This window comes from Lactuca virosa, chromosome 1 (assembly GCF_052849685.1).
Source record: "Lactuca virosa cultivar CGN04683 chromosome 1, Lactuca_virosa_CGN04683_v6, whole genome shotgun sequence".
NCBI classification, from domain to species: Eukaryota; Viridiplantae; Streptophyta; class Magnoliopsida; order Asterales; family Asteraceae; genus Lactuca; species Lactuca virosa.
The window spans coordinates 113,172,806-113,181,193 of record NC_136426.1 but is presented as its reverse complement, the minus strand read 5'-3'; the positions used below and the strand labels follow the sequence as shown (position 1 = coordinate 113,181,193).

At 36.3% G+C, this 8,388-nt stretch overlaps 1 long non-coding RNA gene across 1 annotated transcript; it reads left to right on the top strand.

Moving 5' to 3' along the window:
* Window positions 1–2,127: 2,127 nt before the first annotated feature.
* Window positions 2,128–3,752, top strand: LOC145156855 (uncharacterized). Its single transcript, XR_013736946.1, has 2 exons — window positions 2,128–2,941; window positions 3,016–3,752. It is a non-coding gene; the product is annotated as an uncharacterized LOC145156855 (long non-coding RNA).
* The last annotated feature ends 4,636 nt before the right edge of the window (window positions 3,753–8,388 follow it).

The window sequence follows — 8,388 nt, the reverse complement described above, 5'->3', positions numbered from 1 at the left end:
GGTTTTTAGGATATGGAGGCTGGCTAGGAAATGATCAAAAGAGGCAAACATAAAGCATATATCGGGTACAACTTAAAATTTTAGGGTTTTTTATCTCACCCTCGTACGCCCCGCATACTCCTCGTACGCCCAAAGTACGAGGCTTCGGACCCGCGACCAACTACCATCAGTACGCTAAGCGTACACATGAGGTACCCCCCCTGCGTACCAGCTTCCCATCTAATACACTAAGTGTACCCTATTGTACGCCCCACGTACTACTTACTAGGGAGAAACATGCAATTCTTCCAATTTCGAAGGGCAACTAGGAACATCTTCATTTCCAAGCGTTACAAAAAGCTAGATAAAACTAGGTTTCCTGAAATCCATAAACGTCTCTTCTACTAAAAACTGGTTCAATGATCTCCTGAGAATACATGTAATTTGAGAGTCAACACAAAGGTTGGTGAGAGTTACAGGTTTTCTGCTAACCGCAGTAATGATATATTAAAAGTCTAAGGAGTATTCCATTTGTAGTTAAAAACATGTTTGATAATGACATAAATCATAAGTATGTCCATACTTGAAATGTTTGTTAAAGAGATAAACTATAAGTAAATAAATACTTAAAATGTTTGATAAAAAGATAAACCATAATTATATCCATACTTAAAATGCTTGATAAAAAGATAAACCATAAGTAAATATATACTTAAAATGTTTGATAACAAAGAAAGCATGAGTAAATCCATACTCAGAACTTTTGATAAACAGAGAAACCGAATCCGTGGTTTCTCGAGAAACCACGAGTAAATCCTTACTCAAAATGTTTGATAAACAGAGAAACCGAATCCGTGGTTTCTAGAGAAGTCATGAGTAAATCCTTACTCAAAATGTTTGATAAACAGAGAAACCAAATATGTGGTTTCTAGATAAAGAGTCTGGTTAATACGTATAGTGAGTTCTATAACCGAGCTATGTGACTAGATATAACCCCTTACGATGCTTCATTGGACATTGTGGATAAACTAAAGATAATTATCACCACTTCGATTGATCCGTCGAGGTTGTAGCTAGCAACTACGGGTGGGGGTTTCAACCCTTATAGATCTATACATACGTATCTTACTCCGAGGATTAACGATTATAGCCGAATGGGAACACTAAGTGGTTGAACTTAGGTAATGAATAATGTCTCACTATAAAGGCCATTAACTATGATATACGATAAGGTTCCCTATAAAAGCCGAGTAAGTTCGATGTATCCGTAGAAACATTTTTTACTCGCTTAAATATATGGTAAGTTTTCCAAGTGCATGTATAAATTCTGAGACATGAGTTTTATAGTTTATACATACATTTTCAACATATGTATAAATACATGTAGGATATAGATATAACGATACAAAGTTGACAAAAATTTGTTGTACATGTTTTATGACATGCATTTATCACATGAAATCATAAAGATCTTATGACATATAATTTATGATATGCAAATTTGCCATGTAAAATCATAGTATTATATGCTTAAATGATAAGATACCTTTTCTAGTTGTAACATGTTTTAAATCACTAAAACATATGTACGTCATGATAAAAACTTGTGTACGATATATTATTTTGTCAAAAATGTCAATCATAATTAGATTATAAATTTAGCATGCATTTTCATATTTGATATACGATGTATTCTCCCCCAAAATAACAAAACGTTAAAAAAGGGCCGTAACACTCACCCTCGAAGCGTGAATGTACTTTAGACTTGTTGATGTGATCATTTTCGTTTTTGGAAAGCTTCTTCGAGAAAACTGAGATTTACACATTCTTAAGCCAAAATACACCATCGGGTTTGTTTAGTAGTGAGTTAAACCAAAAGTGGTTGTTTTGTTATTTAACTAACCAAAAAGTGAGTGATTTGGTTAAAAATAAACAAAGGAAGGGGTTGTTGTGTTAAAAATAAATCAAGCTTTTCGAGGAGGGGATTGATTTTGGTGATAAATACCAAGGGAGGGGTTGTTTTTGAATAAATGGAATTAGGTTTTGGGGGTTGGGATTGATTCTGATAAAATTAATCAAGGGAGGGTTGGTTTTGTTTAATTTAAAACAAGGTTTGGGTTCCTTTAACCCTTGCCTGGTCAAAATAGAAACATGAGGGGAACATCAAATTGTGTCCAGTGGTTGTTGATTTGTTGTCGAGATCTCCGGCACCTCTCTCAGTTCAAGGAACACAAGGTGGTGGTCGAATTTAACAATGGAAGCAACACTGGTGGTCAAATTAGGTTAAATTTTAGAGGTCCTTCCACCTGATCGTGATTTGCAGGAATCGAAACAAAAAAAATGGAGATGGGTCCTGATTTCTTGGTTGATCGTGGGTAAAAGAGAAAGGACTAGCACCTTCAGTGCTTGGCTGATCGATGGGAAGGAAGGAAGAACGGAGGCAGGAAGGGAGTTGCACCTCTGGTTCACTGTTGATCGGAGGAACGTCATCAACACTTATCTTGGCTGAAGAAGAGAGAAGATCGAAGGCAAACACGAGAGCAGCGATCTCCAACGGACCTTCATCTTCTATCGGGTCATTTTCTTCGTCAGATCAGGGAGGAAAGCAAACTAAATTCGATTAAAGGAGGTGGCTTGGTTGTTGTTTGTCCGTTCGCAGGAGGAGGGTACAAGTGGTGAAAATCGACATGAGCCATCGAGGGGGCTGCTCTGGGGCTCATTTCTTCTGTTTCTTTTCTCGTCACCGACTTTGGAGTCGCGCATCAGGAACAATGACCGAGGTGGGGTATCTACGGTTGATCTTTGAAAGAACGAAGGGCCACATGCGAGGAGACTACGACCTTGGGTTCACCGGAAAATCACTCACCTCCGGTGGCGCTTTCTTGGCAGAAACGGAGAAGAGAAGGAAGGTAGGGTGTTTGGTTGTTTAGTCTTCCTGAAACCCTAGCAATGGCGGCACAAGGTACCACTTTGGGATTTTCTTTTGACAAAGGAATGGAAGGATCTGATCAAATAGTCAAATGGATTACAATGTAGGGGTTAAGACAATTTACTTTCTAAGATGCCATTGCATCAGGTGCCAAGATGGTGAAAGAAATCAGACGCGTATCATGTCTGAAGTGATATGTGCATATTTAGTCATATATTTTGTATAGAATATTAATACTTTTTGGCTAATTTATTGCAATTATGGAACAAAAGATGTTTAATTTCGTTTAAATTATATTTTCAGTTCAAAAGAAGTGTTCGGAAGCAAAAGGAAGCAGAAGAAGCTATCGGGAGCTTGGGAATCAAAGAAAGAAGAAAAGAGCCAAAAACCAAGAAGGACTCGGTGAGTTGACCCTTGACTCGACGAGTTCCCACGAACATACTCGAAGCAGAAGAGTCATTGCCTTGCCGTACACGGGGGTTTAATGAGAGACTCGACGAGTCAGTCACTGGACTCGACGAGTCGCCTCTAATCTATAAAAAAGGTCTTTCATATCGATACGGGACTTTTGGGGTGGAGAGAAAAAATCCTTGGAGGAAAGCTACGATTAGAAGACCTGCTAAGGCGCTGGAAGTCAGAGAATCAACCCTAGATCCAATTTTGAGAAGAATCAAGGCAAATTCAAGTCCATTCTTACTTATTCTTTAAGTTGAACTATGTTTGAGCTACTTGACTTCGTTTTTTTATCTTAGTTTTACTGTAATCATGAGCTAAAACTATTATCTTCTGTTTAGGATAGATGACTTTATGATTATGGTATGATTTTATGGTTGGATTACTTTAATTTGGTGATTATGTTTTGTTAAGCTTGTTAAAGAACCTTATGTGTTAATTATAATTATTCTTCTGTTAATTAACCAGTATATTAAGTTGTATGACCATCTCTTAATTGCTAATCTCATATGATTTATGTGAAAACATTGTTATATGCCTAGGAATAGCGAACGTGAAACTAGGGTTAATAGAGAATAGGTAAGTTAATATATGAGCTTGTGTGACGAACCATCAGCAAGAGGTTAATTGAACGACCAATTTAATTAACCACAACAAGTCTTACTTAACCCGAATCAATAAACTAGAAAACCTGTTAATTTAACCAACTGACCACTGTTTGAATTGATTTGTTTTCTAAGGATTAGAAATAGCGAATGTGAACCTAATCACACTAATCGATACCCAATGAAAAGTTAATCCATTGCACTTGCCATAAAATCAACCATAGGAATAAAGGATTCAAACCTAAACAGAAGTCTTCTTTATTATTGAATTTAGTTGATCTTTGCTTGCTTAGTTGGTAGTTTAAGTTTTAGTTAATTGTCTAAGTTTCTAGTCTTGCAAAACTAGAGAAAACCTTTCCTTTTATTATTTGCTTTTTAGATAATTCTAGTAGTTAGTTTAATTTGTCGTTCCCTGTGTTCGATACCTTGCTTGCTTAATTATACCACCAATTGACAGGTACACTGCCTTTTGCGTGTTAAATTTATATTTAAAAAGTAGGATTAAAACTAGTTCGTTTCACACACATCAAGTTTTTGGCGCCGTTGCTGGGGAACGGTTCTAAAATTTATTTTAAGTACTACTATTATCGATCCTTTGTGTGAGATTTATCTCATATAAAGTTACGAATTTTTTTTTGTTTTAATATTTATTATGTATTTTCCAAATCTCGATGCTTTTGATGTTTTTCTTGAGGAAGTAGTACAGGAAATTGAGCAAGAAGATGAGGAGTATGACTCAGATGATGATTTGAAGGAATTTGGAAGATGGTTAGATAACATCTTGCCTAACACACAAGAGAAATCTGAGTCACAAGAGCTAAAGTTACAAGATGAAGAATTTAATCCAGAAAGAGACTTGGAGGAGTTGGAAAGGTTGTTGGCGGAGGGGTCAGACGAAGAACAAGAACAAGCTGAGTTGTAGGAACCAAGCCGCGGTTTGACCATTACCACGACGTGCCCCCCTATTCTTCCGGTTTGTGTTTCGAAGCATGGGGTGCCGATTCCATCTTTGGAGAAAGTTCTAAAGTGCGATCCATTTCTGATTAGTACCCGACCGGTTCCAACCCTTTTCAAGATTCTTGGGTTGTATAAATTCAAGCTCATCTGGCCAATTTTAGAAGCAAAGCGTAAAATTTCACAAATTGGTCCAAAGAAAATATTCAATGCAACGGATGGATTGGCATCGAGTTTATTGGAAGTTTATTAAGTTGAGAGTCCAGCTAAAGACTCGCACAAAAGATAGCGCTTGCGGGAGGCAACCCGTCATTAGAGTTTGCTTTTCTTTTTCATTTTTCTAACTTCTAGGATTTAGGGATAATTTAGGAATTTAGGGATAAAGGGTTTGCATGCAAAGGGTCTCGAGAGTGATAGAAGTGTCGAGTCTAGGCGAGAGAGAATGGATTCCGAGTTTAGAGTCCGGTCAAGAAAACAGTTAGAATTTGTCTAAATACTGAAGGAAAAAAATGGGAGAGTCTCAAGTGATCAGTTTCCGAACACATCAGAATCAACTTTGGAGCAGAATATAAAATTTTCCACCCAGCGATGGACTCACCGAGTGCACTTACTGACTCGACGAGTCTCAGTGTAATTTCACGGATTCTGCCTTTTCGCGCTACAACTCGGCGAGTCACATACCGCACTCGACGAGTTGATACGTATTTTACCTCTCAAGCTTATGATTTGATGATTATTTCACACGACAATTAGCTGCACTTATAAAGATCAATTCCTGAAGATTTCCGAGAGTCTTTCCTGCATTTTTTTTAGAGCTATGAACCACACGAGATATGACGCCCAAGGCATGGATGAGCTGTTCCCATGCCAAAGTCAGCTGAAGATGGAGCTCAAAAGAAGAAATATCAACCTCGCCACTACTATCCCAGGGGAGTTCGTTCCAATTCCCTCTTTGCTTTTGTGTTTTTCTTTATCATGCATGGCATGGAATGGGGACATTGCATGAATTAAGTGTGGGGTAGGGGTTGGTTACATTAGAATCTTAATTTGGGCTTAATTTTAAAAAAAATTGCATTAAAATTGCTAGGATTAATTCAGAAAATTATGGTAAAAACAATTAGGATTCATGCTAGTATTATGTTTTATGATTCTATGAGGACCCAAATGTTTAGTTGAGCCAATATATGTTATAATGCATTTGTGGCCTCCCTTATTCTAGTGAAATCATGGAACAAAAACACAACCTCGCTTAGTTTGAGGGTCGCAATATGTTTAGCATCGTGTACCAGAAATCTATCCAGGAAGGCTTGTATCTTAACCAATAAGGGTTGAAGTTAAGCACCCCTGATTAAGCATTTAGGTTTTGAGTGAAAAAAAAGTGATATATACATGAAAAGAAAAAAAAAGAGAGAAATTACCAAAAAGTTGTTAGAATTTTTAGAGCTATCAAGTTTAAAGATCAAAGATCAAAAATTCTGAAGAAATTCAAAAGTTGAAGATACCAAAAATCACACAAAAAAGTGATGAATTCAAAGTACAAATTGAAGATCAAATATCAAAGAAAGTGAAGAATTCAAGAGCTCCATTGTGGTATCTAAAAGTTGTAGTTCTCTAGATTATGTATGCTTGGGTAGCTTTACAAAAATATATTGAGGTTAAAAAAGTTTTCTGAGGATTGATTCGGAGGGATGCATAAAATGAGCGTTGTTCGAAAGAAGTGGGCAAGTGTTTATGAGGATTGTGAGTATTTAGAGTATGGGGGTTCTTTAGGAAAAATTTTAGACACAAATGCATGCATTGAGGTCTTGGCAAAATGGTTGGGTTTGATTAGGATTGTTTTATGTGATGTTAGTATGTTTAAAATCCAGTTTTGCTTGGGGGCAAGCAAAAGTCAAGTGTGGGGTAATTTGATATGTGCATATTTAGTCATATATTTTGTATAGAATATTAATACTTTTTGGCTAATTTATTGCAATTATGGAACAAAAGATGCTTAATTACGTTTAAATTATATTTTCAGTTCAAAAGAAGTGCTCGGAAGCAAAAGGAAGCAGGAGAAGCTATCGGGAGCTTGGGAATCGAAGAAAGAAGAAAAGCGCCAAAAACCAAGAAGGACTCGACGAGTTGACCCTTGACTTGAAGATTTCCCACGAACATTCTCGAAGCAGAAGCGTCCTTGCCGCCGTACACGGGGATTTAATGAGATACTCGACGAGTCAGTTACTGGACTCGACGAGTCGCCTCTAATCTATAAAAAAAGGTCTTTCAGATCGACACGAGACTTTTGGGGTGAAGAGAATAAATCCTTGGAGGAAAGCTGCGATTAGAAGACCTGCTAAGGCGCTGGAAGTCAGAGAATCAACCCTAGATCCAATTTTGAGAAGAATCAAGGCAAATTCAAGTCCATTCTTACTTATTCTTTAAGTTGAACTATGTTTGAGCTACTTGACTTCGTTTTTTATCTTAGTTTTACTGTAATCATGAGCTAAAACTATTATCTTCTGTTTAGGATAGATGACTTTATGATTATGGTATGATTTTATGGTTGGATTACTTTAATTTGGTGATTATGTTTTGTTAAGCTTGTTAAAGAACCTTATGTGTTAATTATAATTATTCTTCTGTTAATTAACCAGTATATTAAGTTGTATGACCATCTCTTAATTGCTAATCTCATATGATTTATGTGAAAACATTGTTATATGCCTAGGAATAGCGAACGTGAAACTAGGGTTAATAGAGAATAGGTAAGTTAATGTGTGAGCTTGTGTGACGAACCATCAGCAAGAGGTTAATTGAACGACCAATTTAATTAACCACTACAAGTTTTACTTAACCCGAATCAATAAACTAGAAAACCTGTTAATTTAACCAACTGGCCACTTTTTGAATTGATTTGTTTTCTAAGGATTAGAAATAGCGAACGTGAACCTAATCACACTAATCGGTAGCCAATGAAAAGTTAATCCATTGCACTTGCCATAAAATCAACCATAGGAATAAAGGATTGAAACCTAAACAGAAGTCTTCTTTATTATTGAATTTAGTTGATCTTTGCTTGCTTAGTTGGTAGTTTAAGTTTTAGTTAATTGTCTAAGTTTCTAGTCTTGCAAAACTAGAGAAAACCTTTCCTTTTATTATTTGCTTTTTAGATAATTCTAGTAGTTAGTGTAATTTGCCGTTCCCTGTGTTCGATACCCTGCTTGCTTAATTATAACACCAATTGACAGGTATACTGCCTTTTGTGTGTTAAATTTATATTTAAAAAGTAGGATTAAAACTAGTTCGTTTCACACACATCAGGAAGATGACTTATATTCCGAGTTTGGCAAAAATGATCCCTGGTATTTGGCATCCTAACTAAATCTACCATAATCCCATATATATTTACCAAAGTAGTTGCAGAAATTACAAGTTTGCCTCCTAGACAATAGTTATTCAAGATAAATAGATTTATTCCATAAAGTC